Genomic DNA, 26,014 nt, shown 5'->3' with positions numbered 1-26,014 from the left:
ACATGATCTTTCTTACTTGTTGTTTGTTCCCATCTCTCCTGACCCTTCCATCCTCCTATCCAATCTAGAAAGAGTGTCCTCCAGGTCTAACCAGTGATATCCAGGTATCACCATGGAATTTCTCTTTACCTCCCATCAGGGAACTTCCTACACTTTCCCCTAGTTCCTACAAAATTTTTGGCTTCCTATCTCGTCTCAGTAGAGCAACTCCCTCAAGAACTATCCAAGAAAACACACATGAGATACCAATTTTTGAGACTTTGTATATCTGTCTGAAAATAGTCTTATTCTACCTTGGCATTTGGTTGACAATTTGGCCAGGTACAAGATTCCAGATTGGAGATTATTTTCCTTCAGATTTGGAAAGTACAGCTCTATTTATTCTAGGTTCCACTATTGCATTTGAGAAGTCATACTAGCCTGCTTCCTGAGCCTCTGTATATGACCTACTTTCTTTTCTGTGAAAACTGTCAGAAAAAAATTTTTTTAATTCACAGACTTTATCAGATGTGTCTTGGAATGGGTGTTTTTTCACTCATTGTGCTAGGCACTTAATGTACCCTTTCCGTATAGAAATTTATGTCCTTAGACTTTGGTAAAGTATTCTATAATATTCTTCTATAAATGTTCCCCATGCGTTTTCTCTATTTTTTTTTCTAAAACTCTTATTAGTCAGACTTTGGATGTCCTAAACAAAGCCTCTTATTTCTTCCTCTTTTCTCTTACGTTTTCCATCTCTATCTTCCCATTCTATTTTCTGGGCAGTGTCATCAACATTCCAACTTTCCACTTAATTTTAATTTCTACTATTATATTTTCATCTCTAAGCCCTCTTTCATGAATCCTCTAATCTTTCCAAGAATATCAATTATAATTATTTGGGGTTCCCCCCACTCTCCTTTTCTCTCTGTTCCCTCTGAGCTTCTTTTCCTAATAGTTTATTTGTTTTGGTTCTATTTGTTCATGTTATAGATAGTCCTTAAATATCTGGCAACCCTTGAGTATCCACTGTGAGACCTTAAAAGCTACACTTATGTGACATGATTGTGGGGGGACCCAATCATTTTACAGAAGGCCTCCAAAAGTCTTTTCGCTTCAATTGGTCAGGTTCCCAGCAAAGAAACCTCTAATCCAAGAATGGAAACCTATGAGCCTGGTTGTCTGTTTTGGGTGCCCAGAAAGGAGATAACACCTTTCTATATGTGGAAGTTTACCTAATAATCTTGTTTTCTTTAAGGAGTCTTACCCATACTCTCATCTGTATCTGCTATTTCCAAGCCCAAAGCTTCTCTGATCTAAGTTCCCTAGAGAATATACCCACTGGGGTCTATTTCCCAGGTGGCTGGGACTGAAGGGGTCTAACTACTCCTTATTTGGGCTTTCCACTCAATACCAGTTTTTTGGCCTCCCACTTCATACTGTCTTCTGGCACAGCTTCTGGTTCCAAGTATGGTTCCACGTTTCTGGTCCTGACCACAAATCAACCTCTTCAGGCTACCTTCCAGCTCTGTAGGCACTTGGCTTTCAGTTTTCTCTCCTCTGCTAATTCAATTCCCATTTATCCATTGTTTTCCATCTTCCAAAAATTTGTTGATATCCTTCATCCACCAAGCCTCATTACCCATTTTATTTGTCCATGTGGATTTATACCTATTTTTTATTTGTTACCTATCACGTTGGATATTCTCAGGAAGCAGAGATAAACAACTGTGTTCAAACTGCAAAAAATCTTTTCACCACACACACAAAAATCCAGGCTAGAAGTCTTATTTAAGAGACCAGCATTTGGTCATACCTTGGCAAAAGTATTAGGTTCAATTTTTGAGTCTATAAATCATAACTTATATATGACATGGAGAAAATTCAGATGGGATAAAGAGCAGTAACTAAAGGACTTGGAAACTGACTTAAAGAAAGAGCTAACAAACATAGTTGACTATATCATGAAAAGAAGGCTGGCAGGGGGTTCAGGAATCAAGTAGATTCAGGACTGTTATAGACACAAGATTTTTGGCCCAAATTCTGTTTCCATTTGAAACAGAATAAGAAAATGGACTTATGACATAGCATAAGGAAAACTCACTGACAGTGAGGTATATTAAATATTACTAGGAGAGGGTGTGGAATTTTCTTTTCTGGAATTATATTAAAAGTGAGAACAGTCCACTTCTTAGAGGTAAAAATCCTGCACTAGCTGACATCTTAAATTCCTTCCAGCTGTATGCTTCTTTTCTTTCCAATAGACCTGTATGCAGAAAATAATCGCTTCTATGCCAAGCTTCTTTTTTTTTTTTTTTTCCTAATGGAAACATTCTTCTGGGAATAAGAAAGATTATTTCTAAAGCAAGTTCAGTTCAACTTCAAGATTTGCACTTGCAAGTTCCAAAAGTTTTTTAGTGAAATTAAAGCTGGACTTTCTTCTATACATTAAAAGTATGACTACATTCAAAATGTGGGTAGTACTTCAATACTGAGACAAACATTACTAGTATCACTGAAGTTTTAGATTTTGTTTTACAGTAAGCTGCTCTTTTCATCTTCTAAAAAGACATGAGAATAAAGTCAAACTGTAGCTAGACAGAATGCTTATCAGATCAAAAGGTAAACTACTTTCCCTTTCCTACTCACCTTTGAGAATGCACTGACTAACACAGGATGGCGGCTAGTTAAGGGCCACTAGGAGGAACAGAGGCAGAGGAGGATGTACTCAGGACAGCTGAAAGACACATTGTGAGAGCATGGTGGAGGCTCAGCCACATGAGGTCTTGCCTCCACTGTGTGCTTCATTTTTATGTTGTTGTTTTTGTTGTTATTGTTAAAGAACTATGGGTTGATGGCTATTTGTTTTTAGAATAGAAATTTGAGCCTGACCTTACACCATATACAAAAATCAATTCCAGGCAGGCTGAAGTTCTAAATATGTGAGACAAAACAAACGAGTTAAGAAAAAAGAGCAACACCTTGACCACTGATTAGGAAAAGATTTCTTATATAAAACAGAAAAATAACCAAAAATGCAAAAATATTGAGCAATTGGACCACAATAAAAATTTTTAAATCCATTTATTAAATGATACCCTAAAAGAAGTAAAAAGGCAAGTCGCAGAGTGGTAGAAGATATGTGTTTGTAACACATGTAAGTGACAGATAATTTGAATCCAAAACATACTTCCATTAAAAAAAAGATTTTATGGGCACCTGGGTGGCTCAGTGGGTTAAGCCGCTGCCTTTGGCTCAGGTCATGATCTCAGGGTCCTGGGATCAAGTCCCACATCGGGCTCTCTGCTCAGCAGGGATCCTGCTTCCCTCTCTCTCTCTCTGCCTGCCTCTCTGCTACTTGTGATCTCTCTCTGTCAAACAAATACATAAAATCTTTAAAAAAAAAAAAAAGATTTTATTTATTTGAGAGAGAATGGGGGGAGGGGCAGAGGGGGAGAGAGAAACCTCAAGCAGATTCCCTGCCAAGCAGGGGGCCTGTTGTGAGACTCAGTTCCCAGGAGCCTGAAATCATGACCTGAACTCAAATCAAAAGTCAGCTGCTCAACCAACTGAGGCACCCAGGTGCCCTGAATCCAAAACACACTTTTTTAACTCCTAACGATACAAAAGGGAAAAATAAAACTGAAACAGAGAAGGAATCCTAAGGGCCAACTGACATGTAAAAATCAGTTTGACTTCATTAGTCATTAGTAAAATGTAAATAAAAAATATAATAAGATGCCACTCTGTAGTCATCAGAATAACAGTTTTTTTGTTTTTTGTTTTTTTTTTTACCTAACATGTATTACATAAATTGGTGTAACTCCTTTAGGAAACTGTTTTGACAGTATCTAATAAAGATGGAAGATATACATGTTCTATGACCATCAATTCCATTCCTCAATATATACCAAGCAGAAATATGATTACATATTTATCAGGATATCTGTATAAGAATGTTTCTACCTACATTCTTTATAATAGCGTAAAACTGGAAACAACTTAAATGTTCATGAAGAGTAACTGGCCAAATAAATGATCATATATCCATATAATGGAATATTTTGCAGCAATGAAAATGAATGTACTACACTATATGTAATCATGGGACTGAATCTCACAAAAATGAAGTTAAGCAAAAGAAGCCAGACACAAAGGAATAACTCCATTTAAATATGATTCTGTATTATGATCCTACTTAAATTAAGTTTTAAGAAGCTTAGGAGATGAAACTATCAATAACTCCAAAGAAGTAATAACCCGCAAAGTTGGATAAGGGTCACACTTGGGTGAGTGGGGGCACCAGGATCGGGAAGGGATGCAGGAGGGCTTCTGCAGGACCAGCAGTATCCTGTTTCTTGATCCGGACAGTGGTTACATAGATATTTGCTTTCAATAATTCTTCCACCTCTATATTTACATTATTATGTAATTCTTTTTACTAGATTTTATTTCAAAATTTTAATAGTTTAGGAAAACAAACAGAGAATACATAAAGCAGATACTCTGGCTCCTTATCCCACACAGATGGAGTAAGTAATGTTAACAATTTGGTGTATATCCTTCCAGATGTGCCTGCATGCCTTTTTTTTATTAGTTTAAAAAAAAAAAAACTACTACTATGAAAAAAAGGCTACTGAGAAGGAATCCAAAATGGAGTAATGCAATGCCAAAGGCACTGCAGAAGTATTACAGTGAGATGTCAAGTACCTTCTTCTCAGCTGAGACTCCTTGAATCCAAGCAATTATAACAAAGTCACAAGATACAAGGTGAATATAAAAAAGTCAATCACTTTCCTATATACAAGCAACAGACAAATGGAATTTGATATTAAAAACACAATACCACTTGCATTAGCACTCCAACACATGAAATACTTAGGTATAAATCTAACAAAATATGTAAAAGATCTATATGAGGAAACCTACAAAACTCTGATGAATGAAATCAAAGAATTAAATAAATGGAAACGTATGTCATATTCACAGATAGGAAGACTCAATATTGTCAAGATGTCCATTCTTCCCAACTTGATCTCTAGACTTACTTCAATTCCAAAAAAATTCCCAGCAAATTCTTTTGTGGATAGTGACAAACTGATTCTAAAGTTTATAGAGAGATGCAAAAGACCCAAAATTGCCAAAATGATATTGAAGGGAAAAAACAAAGCTGGAAGACTGACATTACCTGACTTTAAGACTTAGTATAAAGTTATAGTACTACAGTAATCGAGACATGGTATTGGTGAAAGAATAAAGAACTAGATCAATGAAACAGAATGGAGAGCCCAAGAATAGGCTCACATCAATATAGTCAACTGATCTTTAACAAAGGAGCAAAGGCAACGTAATGATGTAATCAGTCTTCTCAACCAAGGGTGCCAGAACAACTGGTCACCCACATGCAAAAGACAAAGCTAGACACATCCTTCACAAAAATTAACTCAAAAGGAATCACAGACCTACATGTAAAATGCAAAACTATAAAACTCCTAAAAGATAACATAGGAGAAAAACATGATGACCTTGGGTTTGGCTGTGACTCTTTAGATACAACACCAAGGCCACAACCCATGAAAGAAATAATTGGTGAGCTGCATTTCATTAAAGTTAAAAACTTCTGCTCTGCTGAAGACAATGCCAAGAAACTGAGAAGACAAGCCACAGACGGGGAAAAAATATTTGCAAAAGACACATCTGAAAAAGAACTGTATCCAAATACAATGAACTTTTAAAACTCTACAAAACAAAAAACCTGATTAAAAAATGGCCCAACGACTTCAACAGACATCTTGCCAAAAATGACACACAGATGGCAAATAAGCATATAAAGAAATGGTCTTCATCATACATCATCAGAGAAATGCAAAGTAAAACAAGATACTACTATACATGTGGAAAAATGGCCATAATCCCAAACACTGACATAATCCCAAACACCAATGCTGGTGAGGAACAGGACTTCCCATTCAATGCTGGAGAGAAGGCAAAATGGTACAACCACTTTGGAAGACAGTTTGACGGTTTCCTATAAAACTAAACACACTCTTGCCTTAGTCACTGAGCTGAAAACTTATGCCCACATAAAAGCCTACACATGGAAAGATACAAATGGTTTATATATAACTGCCCAAACTGGGAAGCAACCAAGATGGTCTTCAGTAGGGGAACAGATACACAAACATCCACACAATGGAATATTATTCACCCTGAAAAAATGTGGTATCAAGTCAAAGACACAGAGGAAACTTAAATACATATTACAAAGTGAAAGAAGCCAATTTGAAAAGGCTACATACCATAGTATGATCCCAACTATATCACATTCTAGTAAAAGAAAAAAACTATAGAGATAATTAAAAGATCACTAATTGGGGGATGAATGCTGAGGGATAAACAGGCTGAGCACAGAGGATTTATGGGCAGTGAAAATACTCTGTACGATACTATAAATCATATGCATACAAATCACCACATTTGTCAAAACCCATAGAATATAGAATGCTAAGAGTGAACCCTAATGCAAACTACGGACTTTGGGTGGTCATAAGTCATCAATGTAGTTTCACCAGTTGTAGTAAATGTACCACTCTCATAGGGATGTTGATATTGGGAACAACAATGTCTGTATGGGGATGCAGGGTCTATGGGAAATCTCTGTACCTTTAAAAAGAAGTTTTTAAAATGTAATTATTCTTCTCAGAGAACTGAGAAAATACTGCATTATAAAATAAGTACAGGATGTCATGAAAAAACAATCACTGAATAAGAATGCACACACAACAAGTTTAAAAAAAAAAATCAGTAAGAGGCTGGAAGACAAAGCAGAGAAAACCTTCCAGAATACAGAAAAATAAGAAAATAAAGGCATCTGAAAAACAATTTCTAGTTTGTCCACTTGTCTATCATCTAGGAGTCCTAGAAAAAGGGAACACAGCAAGTGGGAGAAAATTAGTAAGGAGTAATGGAAAATAAATGAATTTTTTGAAAAACACACACCTGATACAAGATGGGGCAATTTCAGAATGCCAAAGTGAAAGAGACTATCCTAAAGTCTTCCTGCAAGGGAAGGACAATTAGATTGATACGAGATTTATCAGCAACGCTGGATACTAAAATGGAGCAATGTCTCAAAACTCAGAGGGAAAATACATTTATCAATTTGTCAAACAAGTGGCATCAATTTTGATAACTTGAAAGTCAGTGCATATGACAGAAGAAGACAGGGAGAAGCAGGGAGAAGCACTAAAGGGAAAGGCAGGAGGTGTGCTAAGATCTTCACCCTGTAAGTCCAGGACCAAGTGATTCCATGTAAAGGTGATGAAGCAAGATACAAAAGTGTACCTACGTTACATAAATTACATAAATAAGGGAAATAAAAACTGTGATCCAACTATGTTGGCTAAAGAGAGGGGGGTTGTAATGGAAAAGGATGGCAGGAAACCAGTAGCTGCTGTCCAAAATCGGTAAATGAAGGGATGACCATGTAAGCACAGAACTTAAATCTATGAGGATAATGACCAGAAGAGGCAGTTGCAGGAGCTAAAGGTGGTTCCGTCTGGCAAGGAGGATCAGGGTGGGGAGGATTGAGGCAAGGGCATGACTGCTTTTTATTCTAAGGCCTTCTGTACTAACTTGGCTTTCTAACTATGGGCATGAGTTACTTTGATAAAAAATTTAAAATGAAACTCTGTTATCAAACATACTTATGACGTGGTTATTGATCTACTGTTGTAGGGAAGGTTGTGTGTGACTGTGGGATGGATAGTGGGGCCAAGACAGCACTTGGGGACAGACCGGGCCATGGGACAAAAGGAAGGGTCTGGTGGAGAACTTGCTTTGGGCACCTGCGGCAGGAAGAACTGACTGACTAGACTTGGGTGTGCAGACCAATAGCTCAAGGGAGCGGTCTGGGCTGGAGGTGACGGTTTGACGGCCATCTTGTCTGTGGGTTAGTTAAAGCCACAGTTGTGAGTGGGAAGAATATGTAGGGGGAGTCAGGGGTGGGCCAAGGATGAAACCCTAGAGAACATTTATGTCCAAGGGAGGGGAGCCTGCCAAAGAGAACCGGACCCGTTTGGTAGTATGGAAGCTAAAAGAGTGGAGTCAAAAGACCAAGTGACAAACTCTCAGATACAAGAGAGAGGTCCACCTTCCAGAGCCTCGCCCCCAAACTTCTCGAGATTTCATATGTTGCCCATACGTACACCCTGACCTAAGTATTTGCAGTCTATCCACTAGACGAAGCATAATTCCCACATACGTAATAAGGAACTAAAACAAACCCCGGCATTGGCTCAACTGGAAACATCTGTGAGCATTCAGAAGCCTCGGTGAAGTCAAGACGCTCTTTATTTAGCACACCCGACTATGCGCTTCAGAACTCGCTCGGCACCGTACAGGTGGTTAGGCTCCAGGGGCATTAGGACGATCCATCTTCACTCATATTTCCTTACAAAATGAATATCTATGGGCTCTGCCTAAAAATATATGTCTGTTTTGTGGGAAACAGTCAACCTGATGTGTAAAATAACGCAACACACGGAAACGCACCCACACCCTTCCTCCCCTTGGGTCATTTAGCAGTGGGAGCGAGTCACAGAAATTGGGGATGTGAAACGCTCATCTTCATTTTGCCTCTGAAGTCCCATTTTAAAAAACAGCCATCTAGGAACGAGTATTCTGTGGTGTCCTTTTCCCTCTCTGATAAGAACAACAAAAACACTGGAAATTGTGATAATAAGCAGGAGCAACATCCTGAACTAACAAACTACATGAAAAGGAATATTTTATTAGTGGATGAAACCCTGATTTCACATGTGTTCCTTTCATTCTAAAGGGGGTGGAGAGGGGAGAGGGGGACGATCTGTATTCACGAAATCCAATGGATCTACCTTTGGCATCAATTCAGAGTCAGGATTTCATGTCACTGCCCCATAGCGAGGGAGACCCCTCCGTGGCAGTGTTGTCCTCTAGTCCATTTAACGAGCATTTAACAATAGGAAATCTGCATTATTGAGACTGTTCTGTATGCAAGCTCCTCTCTGCTGCAAACAGGCACAAACTAATAGATTCTCCCCCCCCCAGGGTAATTTCTTTAGTGCCAACACACGGAGCTACAAGAATCCTACCAATGAGCCATCTATCTCGAGGCAAATCTAACCTCAAAGAGACTTAGCAATTTTCAGGTCAATGCAGAAATTAAAGTAATACACTATGAAGTTTCCAGATGTAAATGAAAATTGAACCAGGTGCAGACAGTTAAAGTAAATCAGATACAAAGTTAGTGACACCTGAGGGCAGGTGCGCCATAAACAGACCTTATACCACCCCAGATGAAAACCATCATCTGCCCAGCAAACCATGTCTTAAAAACTGTGCCTTGAACATCCTTCAGAGACAAAAAGCAAAATTAAATCCTGGGAAAGCATTCTAATATGCTCTAGTCCAGTGAAAGGGAACAGGCAAAATTGTGGAAGTACCTGGATGGCCCTTATATCTTTTACAGATCTTGTTGCTCTACCTTTAAAATATATCAGGAAGCCATCAAGCTGCCTGTCTTAACTAATCAGAATCCCTCGCCTCCTTGGTCTCTCACCATAAAACTGCAGGAGCCCCTCACCACCGTTCCACTTCCATTCCTGTCTCTCTTCAAGACACTATCCTACAGCCGCCAGAGTGCACCTTTCAAAACTGAAGGCAGACCGTGTTCTTGCCCTGCTCACAACTCTCCGTCTTCCTGCACACTTGGAAAAAGTCCCAGAGTCCTCACATGGCACCCAGCTAAGATCAGGCACCAAGCTCATCCCGCACCTCCCAGCCCAGCACTCTCCCCCTCTTACCTGCCCTAGTCACACTGACCTCCTTGCTGTTCTGGGAACACAGCAAACGTGAGATTTCTGTTCTCTTTTTCTAGAACATTCTTCTGCAAGGCATCCACAAGGCTTACTCTCTCATTTCATTCAGGTTTTGCTCAAAGGTCATACCCTCAGTGAGGCTTTTCTTAACTGCCCCACCCTAAACAGCATTCCCTGCCATCTCTCTTCCCTTTCCTTACTTTATTTTTCTTCCTGCCCATTCTCAATGTCATTTTTTACATAACTCTTTGTTATTTGCCAGTTTTCTACTTTGGAATATAAACGCCATGAGGGAAGGACTTCAACTATTCTCCACAATATCCCCAGTATGTAGAATAGTATCTCACACATACCAGGTTTTCAATAAACTTGTGCTGAATAAAGGAATGAATAAAGAAAATGTAGTTTCAACTCTAATAATAACTGCCTTTCTTTTTTTTTTTTTTAATATTTTATTTATTTGTCAGGTAGAGTGAGAGTGAGCGAGCACAAGCAAGGGAGCAGCAGGCAGAGGGAGAAGCAGGCTCCCCGCCAAGCAGGGAGCCTGATGTGGAACTCGATCCCAGGACCCCGGGATCATGACCTGAGCTGAAGGCAGACACTTATCCGACTGAGCCATCGAGGAGTCCCAATAAATCCCTTTCTGATCTTAGGCAAGTCACTGGTCTCAACTCTGGGAAAAGGAAATTATATTTCATGGTTGCTAATGTCTCCTCACATTCTAAAACTCTTAGCTTATCACCAATACAAATGGAAAGCTACCATTTCATGAGTGTATGTCATGTTTGCTGTAAGTGATATTAATAGCTCAGGTGTATAACTACTAAAATATACATATATATATGTATGTACTTAACTATACAGCCCACTCCTGTGAGGTAGGAACCCTGCCCTCAGGCTGATTACTTGACTCTCTTCCCTTTCCACCACTCTCTCAGAAATTTGGGGGGTTTTGTTGTTGTTTTTTGTTTTTAAAGATTTTGTTTATTTATCTGAGAGACAACAAGCATGAGCTGGGGGAAAGGCAGAGGGAGTGGGAGAAGCAGGCTCCCCACTGAGCAGGAAGCCCAAGGCAGGACTCGATCCCAGGACCCTGGGATCATGACTAATGCCACCCAGGCATCCCAGAAATTTGAGTTTTTATAATTAGGGATCCAAAATCCCTGTAGCTAAGCAAGTTATATTATCAGGATTTCCAGGTGGTTTCTGAATACTCTTGAAAAAAAGAAATGTTAATGCAGAAAAAGGAATACATATGATTTAGAATATTAACATCAATCAAAATTGTATATTTTACATCAGGTGGCTTTTACATAGATTTTATTTAACTTGCAACACTTGCCTTTAGCTTCTAAAAATGAAAACTATTTTTAGCAAATTAACTACTCAATTATTGATTCAATTCTCAAATTATCAGTGTCATGGTTATCCAAGACAAGAAAAACTCTTTCTATACTGACACTTCATTTAGAGATTGAAATGGAATAATGAACAAATTTTAAATCTAGTTATCTAAAAATTATTTTATCAAAGGATGAGGACATTACATACATGTCACCAACATTCTTAAAAGAACTCTTTTTTCCATGAAACAATTTACATAAAGGAATTTTCTCATTATTCACCAAACTAGAACATTCTATACATGATTTGAAATTTTCCAGAAGAAATCACTTTCCAAATATTTGATATTCCTTGAACATGCTTGGGTAAATAACTGTTTCATGCAATGGAGCCTTTCAGATCAAAAAAACTTCATTTTTATTCCTCAAGGAACTTCAGAATGAAATTAAATATTTCAATGCTGTATTTTAACACTAAAGATAGTTAAGAAAAAAGAAAATCACAAACTAACCTCTTCCATGAACACAGACACAAAAACACACTCAAAATTTTAGCAAACTGAATCCAGTAATATATAAAATATCAAGTTGATTTTATCCCAGGTAATAAGTTGTTTTAACATGCTGAAATCAGGAACTTAGTTTCTTACATTAACAGTCTAAACAGAAAAATCATATGATCATCTCAATAAATGCAAAAAATATATTTAGTAATATTCAATATTCATGATTTCAAACCCCAAAGAAAGCAGGAATAGAAAATGACTTCTTTCCCTTTATTAGATTATCTACTGCCCCCACCAAAAAAACCCTTCGGGAAATGTCATATTAAATGCAGAGAATTTCCCTTTGATATTAGAAGACAAGGATGATCACCTTCAGCACTTCTATTCAACAGAAAACTGGAGACCTAGCCAGAATGATATGCATAAATAAATAAACGGTACAAGGACTGGAAAGGAAGAAACAAAGATATCATTATTCACAAATGACATGATTATGTTTGTAGACTATCCAAAGGTATTTATAGACAAGCTGTTAGAATAGGAGAGTTCTCTGATGAAGAAAATCAGCTATGTAGAAAAAATCAAGTACATTTCTATATAGCAGTGTAAAAAGGTAATACTTGCAATAATATAAAAAATACCAGGTGCCTAGCTATAAATCTAACAAAAGATATGTAAGACTTCTGAGGATCTGGGGAAAAAATTATTAAGACTTTTATTAAAACATTTAAAAAGACTTAGAGAAAGACTCAGTAGTGTAAAGATATCTGTTGTCTCCAAATAAGTTCATAGAATCAATGCAGTCCCACCAAATGAAATCCCAAACTTTATTTGGGTGCTATGAAACCTTTTACATGGAAATGTAAAGGGCTCGGACAAGTCATAACTCTCTCAAAGAACAAGAGTGCCCTGTCAGATATCAGAATAATTTTTTTAAATTAAACCAGTGTGGTATAGGCATAGAATAGACCAAGAGAATATACTAGAATGCTCAGAAACTGACTCACACTCAGAAGGATATGTGATGCCTCACAGACGTAAAAACAATAGTCTTTTCAATAAATGAACCTGGGATGACTGTATATCCATACAAAAGAAATTAATTTTGATCTTTATCTCACATCACACACATAAATTAATTTCAGAGACAAATATGAAAGGCTAAGTTTAATACAGAAAATGATTTAATACAGAAAATACATTAAATTGATTTATTAAATTTAATACAGAAAATATATTAAATATAGTGTTTAATATAGAAAATATCCTCATTCCTTGATTTCAAGCTAAATTACAGAGCTATAGTCATCAGAAAAGTATGGTATTGGCATTAAAAACAGACACAGAGATCAATGGAATAGAATAGAAAGCTCAGAAATAAACCCACACACGCATACGCTGATTTATTTATGAAAAGAAGCCAAGAACACAGAATGGGGAAATGACAGCCTCTCCAACAAGTGGTATCGGGAAAACTGGACAGCCCCATGAGAAAGAATGAAACTGGATCCCTACCTTACACCACACATAAATATTAACTCAAAATGGATTAAAAACTTGAATGCAAGACCTAAAACCATAAAACTTCTAGGTAAGCTCCCCCCAGACATAGTTCTTGGCAACGATTTTTTAAATCTGACACTAAAAGCAAAAGCAATAAAAGCAAAAATAAATTAAGTGGGACTATATTTTACTAAAAGCTTCTGAACAGCAAAGAAAACCATAAACAAAATCAAAAGGCAACCTATAGAATGGGAGTAAATACTTGCAAATTACACACCTGATGTGGGGCTAATATCCAAATTATACAGAGGACTCTTACAACTCAGTAGCAAAAAAAAAAGAAAACAACGCCCAAACAATCCAATTACAAAGGTCAAAAGACCTGAACAGACATTTTTCCGAAGAAGACACAGATAGGGGACGCCTGGGTGGCTCAGTTGGTTAAGCGGCTGCCTTCGGCTCAGGTCATGATCCCAGCGTCCTGGGATCGAGTCCCACATCGGGCTCCTTGCTCAGCAGGGAGCCTGCTTCTCCCTCTGCCTCTGCCTGCCTCTCTGTCTGCCTGTGCTCACTCTCTCTGACAAATAAATAAATAAAATCTTTAAAAAAAAAAAAAAGAAGAAGACACAGATAGTTAACAAGCACATGAAAAAATGCTCAGCATCATTAACCATCAGGGAACTGAAAATCAAATCACAATGAGATATAACCTCACACCTGTCAGAATGGCAAAAATAAAAAAAATAAAAACAACAAGAAATAACAAGTGTTCGTGAGCAGTGGAGAAAGGGGAACCCTTGTGTGCTACTGATGGGAATGTAAATCGGTACAGCCAATTGCACAGCCACTATGGAAAACAGTACAGAAGTTCCTCAAAGTATTAAAAATAGACTACCACATGATCCAGCAATTCTATTTGTGGGTATTCATCTGAAAAAAAAAATCTACTAACTCAAAAAGATATATGGACCCCCATGTTCATTACAGCAATGTTCATAATTGCCAAAACATGGGAACAACCTAAGTAGTCATCAATAGATGAAGGGATGGAGACATTGTGATATATAAACATAAAACAAAAATACAAAAACCAAGCTCACCATGACAGAGAACAGACTGTGGCTGCCAGAGGTGGGGGGAGGGGGTGAGAGTAATGGATGAAAAGGGTCAAAAAGCAAAAAGGAAAAGGAAAGAAAATATCTTCATGACCTTGGGATAGGGAAGGGTACCTTAAACAAGGTACAAAAAGCACAAGCCATAAAGGAAATGATTTATAAATTTGACTATACTAAATGTTTAATTTTCTGTTTATCAAAAAACACCATAGGAGAGTTAGAAAAGCCACATAATGAGAGAAGAGATTAGCTCTATGTATAACTAACAGAAGACTAGGATCCAGAATGTGTAAGGAACTCAGCAATCAATTCAAAGGTGGTCGACAACACAACACAAAAATGGTCCACTTCACAAAAAAAAAAAAAAAAAAAGGAAATCCATATGGCCATAAATATATGAAAAGGTGGGCGCCTGGGTGGCTCAGTGGGTTAAGCCGCTGCCTTCGGCTCAGGTCATGATCTCAGGGTCCTGGGATCGAGTCCCGCATTGGGCTCTCTGCTCAGCAGGGAGCCTGCTTCCTTCTCTCTCTCTCTGCCTGCCTCTCTGTCTACTGTGATCTCTGTCAAATAAATAAATAAAAATCTTTAAAAAAAAAAAAGTGACCAACCTCACTGGTAAACAGAGAAAAGCCATGTAAAACACAAAGAGATAAGAATACATACCCTTGTTGAGAAAAAAAAAAAAAAAACGGTATGACAATACTAAGTGTTGACAAGGATATACATAAATTCTGAAACGCAATGGAGGTAAAGAGAAGCATATCCCATGAGCCAGTGCGTCCCCTTCTTAGCCTGAAAGAGAAAGTCATGCTAGCACGCACAGGGATGCAGGCATAAGAATGCTTACCCCTGTGTCTTCTGTAGTCCCCAAACTGTTACCAACCTTAAGAAGTGGAAAAACACGGGGCGCCTGGGTGGCTCAGTGGGTTAAGCCTCTGCCTTTGGCTCAGGTCATGATCTCAGGGTCCTGGGATCAAGCCCCGCATTCGGGTCTCTGCTCAGCAGGGAGCCTGCTTCCCCCCCCCCCGCCCCCGCCTGCCTCTCTGCCGACTTGTGATCTCTCTCTGTGTCAAATAAATTTTAAAAATCCTCAAAAAAAAAAAAGATTGATTTATAAAAAAAAAGGAGTAGAAAAACACAACGTCATATCACCATTCAACAAAATACTATACGGCAGCAGAATGTACTGATCTATAGTCAGGCACAACAAAATAAATGCATCTTGGAAACCGAATGTGGAACAAAGAAGCAAGACACAGAAGAAGAAGATGTACAGTCTGACTCCATTTACAGAGGATTCAAAACCAAGCAAAACCAAGTGATAACACGTACAGACTGGCGAGATTCCTTTTTAAAGCAACAAAATTGTCATAAAAACGAGAAAAGTGGTTACCTGGGGGAGGAGGAAGAGATGTGATTCCAGAAGCGACCACAGGAGGCTTCAGGTAGGCTGGCAATGTGCTGGCTTCCACAGGTGTTTCTTTTCTAATTATTCATTAACCTATACAATTGCAGTCTATGGGCTTCTTTTGCACATCTGTTGTATTTTATAATAAAAATTACTGAAAATAAATATGTAAATTTTAGAGCTTGGTTTCGGGATATAGTGGATAAAGGTTGTCATAAACCAGCACGGTAAGACTGGAGAATGAGAAGAGTCAGACTGAAGATAAGAGTGGAGACTACTCTGTTACTCCCTCTTCTCAGCCCCACTGGGCTCCCTCCGCTGTAACACAGAGCCCAGGAAAGAATTCCAGCCCAAGCACTGCTGAAGTGCACTCCACTCCGTTGTGCTGGGGTCCAGCCATCCGGGTACACGTGCAGCCTCCTCTTCCCTCACAATGGCAAACAGAACAGGGGGAGGAAGGGCAGGGAGCACAAGAGAGAAGGACTCGACCCCGTTTGCCTTGTTAGTAGAAACTGTCACAAGGTCACGAGCAAAAAGAGCTCACTGTGAAGCTACTTCTGCTTCCGGTGAGCCAACAGGGTAAGGAAGGCCCGAGCCGGCGCGGGAGACGTGCAGGGAGAAGAGAAACCAGCAGGGGCCAAGGGGGCAGGGATGAGGAGAGGTTGCTCCTCCAGCACGAGGCCCCCTAATTTCCACATTTCTCACTCCTGACCCCGAGAGTATCTTCACCCTCCCTTCCTCCTCTACTCCAAGGCCTCTGCCCTCCTGAGCCCCTTTTTGCCGAGGTCTCTCCTGGGAAACCAGAGCTGTCAGGGAGGAACATGGCTGTGGTCACGCCCTGAGCCCTGCAGTCCTCCCACAGCCCAGTCCAACGCTGGGACCCCGTGGAACTTGGCCTCTAACACGTAACACGTTTCATGCGATCTGCAACTTTGAAAATGACATTCATGGACATCCAAAGTACGTTCTCTAATTGGGTTTCCTGGCTCCCTCCATACCAGTGATGTAGGTTCACACACACACACAAAATACTTTGAATGTCCCTTTTCCACAGAATAGTAACCACCTAGAAGCACAAGAACAAAATCGTTTGCAGCATACAGAGGCAACCGGTAAGTCACAGATGACCAGGTGTCACCTCTGCCATGGCTCTCTGAAAGCCCAGTCTCCCCATGCACCACCCCAAGTGCTCAGGCCAGCCATTACCAGACTCTCCCTTAACTCCATCTGTTCTCTGCCATTCCCCCAGCCACGGCCCTACATCAGATCCTAATTTGTGGGCTCTACAGTGACCCAGCATGGCAGCCTCCTAAGTGCTCTCCCTACCCCTCCACTCATTCCTTTAATCCAAGCTTTAGGGTCCCTGGACCAAGCTTCCTAATCACACAAGTCGGCTTAGAACCCTGTACACCTCACACATACTCAGTGACTCCCAGTGACTCCTAGAGACTTGAGCCATTCTGTCCAACCTACCTTCTCAGCCTCTTCCCTGACCACACGGCTCCCCAAGCCCAGGACTCCTACCACAGTGTCCTCCCCACCCTCCCGCCTGGGTGGTGCACCACGGCCACTTTGGAACCCTGGGTGTGTCTCTACTCACCCTATACCTGCTCCTTCCAGGAATACGGCTTCTGCTGAGAATTTCCCGTCCTGATGGGACCCTTCTGTGTTCCGTGCACCCACAAGCCTACACTGAAACTTTGCTTAAAGCATTTTGAAGTAGCACATCTACTGCCAAAATCCCCAAGCTCAGGCTTCCCTGTCTCAGTGTATGGATCTACCCTCCACCTGGTCACTCAGACCAAAAACGCTAGGAGTCCCGTGTGATGCTTGCTTTCTCTCCGGCCCTCATGCAATCTCTCCACAGTCCTGTCAGTGCCCTCTCCAGAATGCGGCCCAGCTGAGCACTTCTCTCCAGCCCCACCCTGGGGTCAGAGCACCCTCCTGAGGACCCGCCTTGTTTTGTGCCCTACCCCCCACCACTCTTCTAACCCCTTTGCCACAAAAGAAGCTGGGAGACCTTTTAAAAACATAAAAGCCAAACCTCTGGTTGCCTTAGTTAAAGGACTCCACTGATAATCCATTGATTTTAAGATAAAATTCCTTACCTTTTCAAAAGCCTGAAGTACCATGTTGGCTGCATAATAGATTACAATCCCCTTGGGAACAAAATAAAACAAAACAACAGCAACCACATGAGAGATGCCAGTTTACTTTGGCTGGAATGAGAGCCAGGTAAGTTTGTGAGCTCCTGCAGACATTCTGAACATGAAGCCTGGGGCTAAGAACCACAGAACGAGGTGACTGACCCTAATTCCTTCCAGCCTCATCTCCCTCCCACAGACCCCTCACCTACCAGTGCTTTGTTTTTTGTTCCTCAAAGATATGGAACCCATTCTTTCCTGGGGGCCTTTGCAAGAGGTGTTTCTACCACCCTGTGTGTTTCTGCACCTTCTCTAGCCCAACCCTGTAATGTTGACTCCTTCACACCTATCCAACTCATCAGAAATATCAATTTCTGGAAATATCAGTTCACTGGAACAGAAACTCCATGAAAGTAAAATCCTTATCTGTGTTGTTCATCACAGACTCCCAAGCTCCTAGAACAGCACCTGGCACACAGCAGGCATTCAGTAAATATTTGTGGAATAAATAAGTGATAAGCAAGAGAACATACACAGGTCACCTCCATCTATCATGCTGAGCTGTGCTGTGCACGCAGGAGGACCTCGATGAATCCATTCCATTTCAGGAACTAAAAATAACCATTACATTACAAATTTGGCTCAGCTTGAAAGGTTATGGTCATCCTTACTGTAAATATCCTTTCCTTAACCTATATAGAGAGAATAAAATTAAAGCTGCTCTAAAGACTAAAATCCAACTTTCAGAACAGTTCTAAAATTGGTAAACATCGTACAACAAGACGACCAGTCTAGCTGACTCTCAGAACGACGAAATTTAAAATAAAGCATCCTTTCATTCTTCTCTGACATAAACCGTCACCTGTCAAGGTAACCTAGCATTACTGCTTTCTTGCCAGACTATGACCACTACATTCTTCGACATCAGTTAAATTTTAAAATTCAATCTTTTAACCTATATTTATGGCACTCATGCATATAATCAGGTCATTAGAGATATCTTTCAAACTCAAGTTTTTCTAATAATCAGTTTCAGTGAAAATAAACAGGAAGTCCAAAGGATAAATGAGAGATACCCAAATATTATTTTCTCTATCTCCACTTTTTGGATACTAAAAGTAGAGGCACCTCTATTCACACTTTAAAGAAATACAAGGCTGATCTAGTCTTTAGGTGCCCATTTCTAGTGATAGGGAGAAAATAATCATGATCAAAAAATAACTTCTACTTTTAATGAGCTGAATGATGATCTCCAAAAAGATGCATCCACATCCTAATCCCCAGGACCTCTGAACACTACCTCACATGCACAGAGAGTGAATATTACCTTCTGTGGCAAAAGATGTGACGTTAATGATCTCCCGAGGAAGAGCTTATCCTGGATTGTCTGGGTAGGTCCTAAATGCAATCCCATGTGGCCTTCAAGAAAGAGAGAGAGCAAATGCTGACACAAAAGAAGAAAAGGCAATGTGATCAAGGAGGCGGAGCCTGGAGTGATGTGGGCAAAAGTCAATGAATGCCCAGAACTTCTAGAAGCTACGAGAGGCAAGAAATGGATTCTGCCTGGAACCTTCTCTAGGATTCTCCTTCAGAATGAGCACAGCCCTGTTGACACCTTGATTTTAGACCTCTGGCCTCCAGAACTGTGAGAGAATGAATTTCTACAGTTTTAGGTCTCCTAGTCTGCAGTCATTTGTTACAACAGCCATAGGAAACTAATATACACTTCACTGAATTAATATATGCTAGACCTTATGAGGGCATGACACGAGAAATTTGACCTCTACCAAAAACAAACTTTTGTTTCAAGGTAAATACATCTCTTTAACATCTACATTTTAAATAAGTATAATTGAAATATACTCAATCTCCATTTTGCAAGACAGATCTACATCACAGTTCTCCATTCTCATTAGGATTTAAAGCTACTCAACCTGCTGTTCCTGTAAGGTAATTTCCCATCTGGAAAGATAAGATGAAAATTCTTACAGGAATCCTTGTAGAGATAATGAGGAAAAGGATGATAATGGACTACCATTCAAAGATCTATAGTCTTTAAGCAAAAATAGCCCTTTGAAGAATGGTTACTACGAACTCTCCTTCTAAGAAAGGGAACACAAAGGCTTGCAAGAGCGAGGCCCTTAGCATGAGAGCCATTTGGATCTCAGGTATCTCCATTCTGGCTCAGAGCCCTTTGCATAGCAATGTGTTGCCCACAGAAGTGTGAGAATGACATTTTCAATTCACCCATACTCTGTTCTTTTTCCAGGAACAGGGGTGAATCTTCTCTGATGACATGGAAACATCTGGTCACCTTTAAGGCTAATGTGCAATATGGGGTTGGACGACAAGACTGTTGCAACTCAACAGTCTCAACCCTCAGGTTGATATGGGGAAAAAATTAGAAACAAAACCCCAAAATTATGTACTGTGATGATAAGAAGCCAGTCCTTCTTTGCTCGGAACCAAATTTCTACCAGCACAAAAAGGAAGCCTTAGGGAACGGTAAACATCAATTCTTCAGCCTCAATCAGCCAAGACAAGGAGTGAAAGGATCTGCCTGGAACCCAACCCAGGTAATACCAAACAATCTAAAACATCATGCCTTAATGAGCGTGGGTCAGTACTGCCATCTTCCCACTAAAGAGTACGACAGACAAAGAGAAAGTGTATCCATCAGGACCAAAACTTTTAACAACGGGAATAAAAGGCAACTTTCTTAATCTTGGTATTTATAAAATCCCACCGCAGGCACCATACTTCCTAGTGAAATGTTAAAAGTGTTCCCTTTGGGATCAGGAACAAGATAAGGATGCCCATGACCACTCCCTTCAACACTGTACTCAAGATCCAAGCCTGTACAGTAGCACCCAAAAAAAGAAAAAGAAGAAAAAAAAAAAAGAAAGATTATAAGGAATTGCAAAGAAGAAATGAAATAGTTATTATTTACTGATGTGTGATTATATCTCTAAAAAGGCCAGAAGAAAATACGGATAAAATATAATAATAAATAGGGGCACTTAACAAGGTTGCTAGATACAAAACTCAATATGGAAAAATCAATTGTATTTCAATCTACCAGCAAAAACAGTTAGAAAATATTAAAAAAATAAGGTAGCATTGACTATATTATCTAAAATACAAAAGTACCTAGAAATGGATTTAAGAAAAGATGTGTAAAACCAGTAACTAGGAAAATTACACAATAAGACAGGGTTTTCTAAAAGTAACTCAGGTGTATGGATAGGTTTTAGTTTCAACAAATGAAAGAAAAATAAACTGAAAACAATTATCACCATATCTTCTTATCTAACCAGTGCTTTCAGGGGGTTTTGTGGGGGGGGTGGTTTTTGTTTTTTTGAGACAGAAGGAGAGCATGCACATGAGCAGGGTTGGGAGCAGGGAAGACAGAGGGAGAGAGAGAAAGAAAGAATCTTAAGCAGGTTCTACAGGGCTCAATCTCATGACCCTGAGATCACGACCTGAGCTGAAATCAAGAGTAGGACACTTAACTGACTGAGCCACCCAGGTACCCCCAAACAATGCTTTTTGAAATCTAGAGCTATCTTGATAGGTTATGTAAGAATTCTGATCAGAGAGTACAATGCAGGTTCTGGGGGTAGACTGGAATTCTTGTCATTATCCCATGTCTTAACCAAACATTGAAGAGATATTTGAATTTCCACACTGTTACTATAATAACAGTGAAAAACAAAAAGACATTAAGACCTTTAGTGTTATAATAAGGATATAGAAAAGTTGTTAGAATGTAAGATCTAAGGTGGCATTTTCTGGATATTTATAAAACTTGGCATTTTCTGGATATTTATAAAACTTCAGCACATCAGCACTCAGCCAATCCATTTAGAGTAAGTGGTCCAAACTGATGGATATATACCAGGGTCAATTCATCCTTGCACAGGAATTATTTAGAATTTCTGCCTTGTTTTTTAAGTCATTCCCTTGTTGAAGCCTCCTTTAAATGCAGATGGAATGGACAGCTTCCCTTAAAGTGAAATTTATCAAGTACACTTCTCAAAATTTTCCATTAGCCTGAAAACATCAAAAGTCCAAGCATCAATGTTAATTCCTTTGAGCTAAGACACTATGTCACCTGGAATCCATTTTCAAAAGGAAAACACTTCTTAGAGGAGGTAACATAAAGCTACCACAATCCAGTTTTAACACCAAACTTAATTTCCCTGACTCACAAGCAAGATTTGGGAGAATCTTCTGATAACAGAGAGGGGGAAGGCACAGTACTTTGAGGGAGACAGATCCAGAGTACACGGTGCTACCATTAGCCAGATGGGCTGGCACGGCAAGGTATCCTGGAAAGTACAGAGCTAATGACATTGCAGTGTTACAGGAAAAGTGAGAAGACACTAGAAAAAGCAAATGCATCTGAAAATTTAGCTGAGGACACAGTTCTGCTATCAAGACGTGTTGAAGAGACTATTGATGATGGTACTTTTTCATACCCTGACTTGCACGGCTGATGACCTGTTCTCTATAGCACCCTAGCGGGCTATGGTAAACCCATAAAAGCAGGGGTTGAGTTTAATTCTCTTATAGACCCCAGAGCACAAAGAAAGCACTCTGAACCCAGCAGGCACTCAGTAGTATCACTTGGTGAATTAAAAATTCATTTCAAAACAAGTAACTGAGTTCTGGGGGATATAAAAATTGTATTTTTAAACTAGAGCTAGCTTTTTTTTTTTTTTTTTTTTTTTAGTTTTAAGTTGGTTGCTGACAATACCAAGTGTTGCCAAAGATGTGAAGCAACTGGAACTGGCATCCATTGCTGGTGGGAGTCTAAACTGACACAACTAATTTGGAAAACTGTTGATTAGTGTATTCTAGAGATAAACATAGGCCTGCTCTATGACCTAGTAATTCAAGAACCTATATCCCCCAGAAAACACATACAAGGATATTTATTCATAGGGAAGCTTTGTTCGTAATAGCCAAAAATTAGAGAACACAAAATCGTCCATCAACAGTAGAATTGATAAATTGTAGAATAGTCATACAATAGGATATTACCCAACACCAAAAACACACCACTGCTATACGCAGCAGCATATAATTAATCTCACAGACACAACATCTTATCATGCCATTCATGTGAAGTTCAAAACCAGGCGAAACTCATCCCAGATGTTGGATTAGATCAGAGGTCCGAATAGTGGTTATTTTGCAGGGAGGAAGTATTAACTGTGAAAGAGGGGTAGATAGGAAGACTTTTGGGGGGCTAGATGTGTTCTAAATATTGATCTGGGAAATGATTATACAGCTATATTCATATGTAAACTTCACTGAGCTCTACACTTAAGATTTGTGTACCTTGTATGTGTTTACATAAATTATGCCTTATTAAAAAGGTAAACAAGAAAAAAAAGTTGGCTGTTTTCCAATGCTTAGTATTTGTTTTAATCATTTTAATTAAGGGAAGCTCATTTTCTTTAAGCATATCATTGCTGTTGGCTATAATTTGAATGTCTGAACACTTGAAAAGATACCAACCAATCAAATGGGGAACAGCACTTATCTCCCCTACACAGATAATACTGTCTGTCTCAACAGTTTGTTCCTCATTAACATCTAAAAGGAGCCCTAATCAAAATCTAGACATAAACAGAGAGCAAGAGGTAATGAGGACAGGCACAGAAATAAGCAGTACTTCCAACTTCATGGCAGGGTTTAAGGCTGTAGCTCACACTATCCCTGAGGGTTCCAGTAATTTAATAAGACATGTACAGAGATGTCTCTGATTCTTGAAGCTCTACATTTGATATGCATAAGACTCTCATCTGCTAAACCCTCTGTCTTACATGAGCCAGTCCCTAGCTAAAGGTCTGTTATGCAGGGAGTCATGGAAGTCTAGCATGAGAAGCACTTGAGGATTATTACTGACATAAGTCTGGTGTCTGTCTACATGGCACAAGTACAAAAAGCTCCTGAGAGCAGTCAGAAATCATAACCAGGGGAAGTCACTGTCAGCAGCCATCTTTCTTCACGGACTCCTGTGGCTAATATGGATTTGCACTACTACAAGGACCGAACATTAAGGCATATTCTTATTTTGTAGGAGTAGTTTCATTTCTTACCAAACCGTGCTTCCAAATGATGATTAACCCCTCCCTTTCCCAGATAGAAAATATTTCCAATGTTCTGGTAAATTTTAATACTGGCCCAGTGAGGAAAATTCAATATATATGCAAAAAAGTAATAAACATATTTTAAGTTAATGATTAAAACAGGAAGAAGGTTTGTGTGTGTGTGTGTGTGTGTGTGTGTGTGTTTTAAGCAATGCTAGATGAAAATTAGCACTATCTGAAAAAAATCCTATTGAAAAGCCACAGAGAAATGTATTACCTTCGGCTTTCACAGTGGAAGCCCATGGAAAATGGCTTCAGCTATTTTAGCCACTGACTTTTTAGAGAGCTTTAAAGCAAACCTACAGTCCATCAGCAAACTAGGAATAGAAACCTTTGTTCTTTTTGCTACCAGACAATGGCAGTCTGAAAAGCTAATTTACAACATATCTGAATATCTTAGATGAAAATACTGTAAGTTTTCTGTGGGGCCTGCATAAATTGGATTCATTTCAAAGTATTTAGATTAAAACTCCTTGCTTTATTTTCACCAACAAACAAGTCATTACATTATTTTTCCCTTTAGTTGACTTCCCACCTGAATGGGAACACAGTTATCATCATATATCACATTGTAATTTCATATTTTAAATGGCTAGATAAATCATCTACCATCAAGTGTTTTCTTCATAAACAGCAGCAATAAGAATAGAAATACTTCCCCTTAAAATAATAATCATATGTTCACATGCTTTTTTAATTTTAGAGTTCATCTCTCCACCATCATTGAATTGTAGAGCCGTTTCCCAGAAGACGTAAATGTTTACCTATCTATAAAATTTTATCTTCCCTGATGAAAGAGATAAAAACTTTAAAATTCATGCCATTAATTTTCTCCTTTCTTGTCATTCTTCATAGCTATGATGCAGTGAAAGAAGAGTAGCATTTTAGGCTTACCACTGATTCTAAGAGAAAAATCTCAGTAATTTTCAGAAGAGGTTAACACAGGAAGTCAAGAAAGGAAAAAGGAAAAAAAAAAAAGCAAGAAGATTCAAGAATCCCTTCTGGGAAAGAGCCTTACTGATAATTAAGACCCAAACATCAAAAGGACAAAGTCTTCTTTGGTCAGCAAAAGAATCACTTATATATATGTACTCACAAAGAACAAGTTTTAATTCAATATATTATATTATTTCAATTATATATATAATAGAATATATAAATATAATATAAATTATATATATTATAATAATGTAATATATATTATAAATACATTTATAATATATACTAGTAAATGTATTTTCTATTATGAATATATTTATTATATATGTTTATATATTAGTTTATAATATATTAATAACATATATTAATATATTTATTTATAATATTTATTATATAATATTAGATATATATTATTAAATATATTTATAATATGTTATTACATTATTATAATATATAATATATATTATATTAATTCAAAACACTATATTACTTCAACAGGTCACATTAATTGTATTTATCCAACTACAAATAAACAATTTTACCCTTTGGGTGGATAATCTCAGTTGCCAAAGTTGCAAAGCATACTTCCTAAACAAAGGAAGGAAACTAGGTAGCAAATGCTAAAAACAACATTTCATAAGGGCTCTTAAATGTTTACACAACATAACGTTTATTGTTTGAGGTCATTTATGACAAATCCACACTAGGGTTTTTTTTAGGGACATACATAAATAACAAATGACACTATGTTTCATTCTGTCCAGGTTAACATAAGCAACTTGAAATGAGATACAGTGGAGTACTTTCTCTAGAAAACTGCCATGGTCCTAAAAATCATATTTACAAAGCAAGAAGACAGGTGCACCTAGGTGGCTCAGTCGTTAAGCGTCTGCCTTCAGCTCTGGGTCATGATCCCAGGGTCCTGGGATCAAGCCCAGAATTGGGCTCCCCACTCAGTGGGGAGCCTGTTTCTCCCTCTCCCATTCCCTCTGCTTGTGTTCTCTCTCTTGCTGTCTCTCTCTGTCAAATAAATAAATAAAATCTTTTCTTAAAAAAAAA

General features: G+C 38.8%; 1 protein-coding gene across 12 annotated transcripts in view; it reads right to left on the bottom strand.

Annotated features, from left to right (window-relative positions):
• The window catches only part of CSGALNACT1 (chondroitin sulfate N-acetylgalactosaminyltransferase 1), a 335,010-nt gene that overhangs the window by 137,318 nt on the left and 171,678 nt on the right, over positions 1-26,014 (bottom strand). For 4 of the 12 annotated variants that reach the window (XM_080794802.1, XM_080794792.1, XM_080794801.1 and 1 more), the window contains one exon: positions 19,183-19,274. The exons of the other annotated variants lie outside the window; for them this stretch is intronic. The gene's annotated coding sequence lies outside the window, so the exon portion shown is untranslated. The remainder of the gene's footprint in view (positions 1-19,182; positions 19,275-26,014) is intronic. 12 annotated transcript variants of the gene reach the window in all.

The sequence above is a fragment of the Martes martes genome (assembly GCF_963455335.1).
Source record: "Martes martes genome assembly, chromosome: 2".
NCBI lineage: Eukaryota > Metazoa > Chordata > Mammalia > Carnivora > Mustelidae > Martes > Martes martes.
Note: the sequence above shows the minus strand (reverse complement) of the source record. Positions and strands in the feature narration are given on the sequence as shown.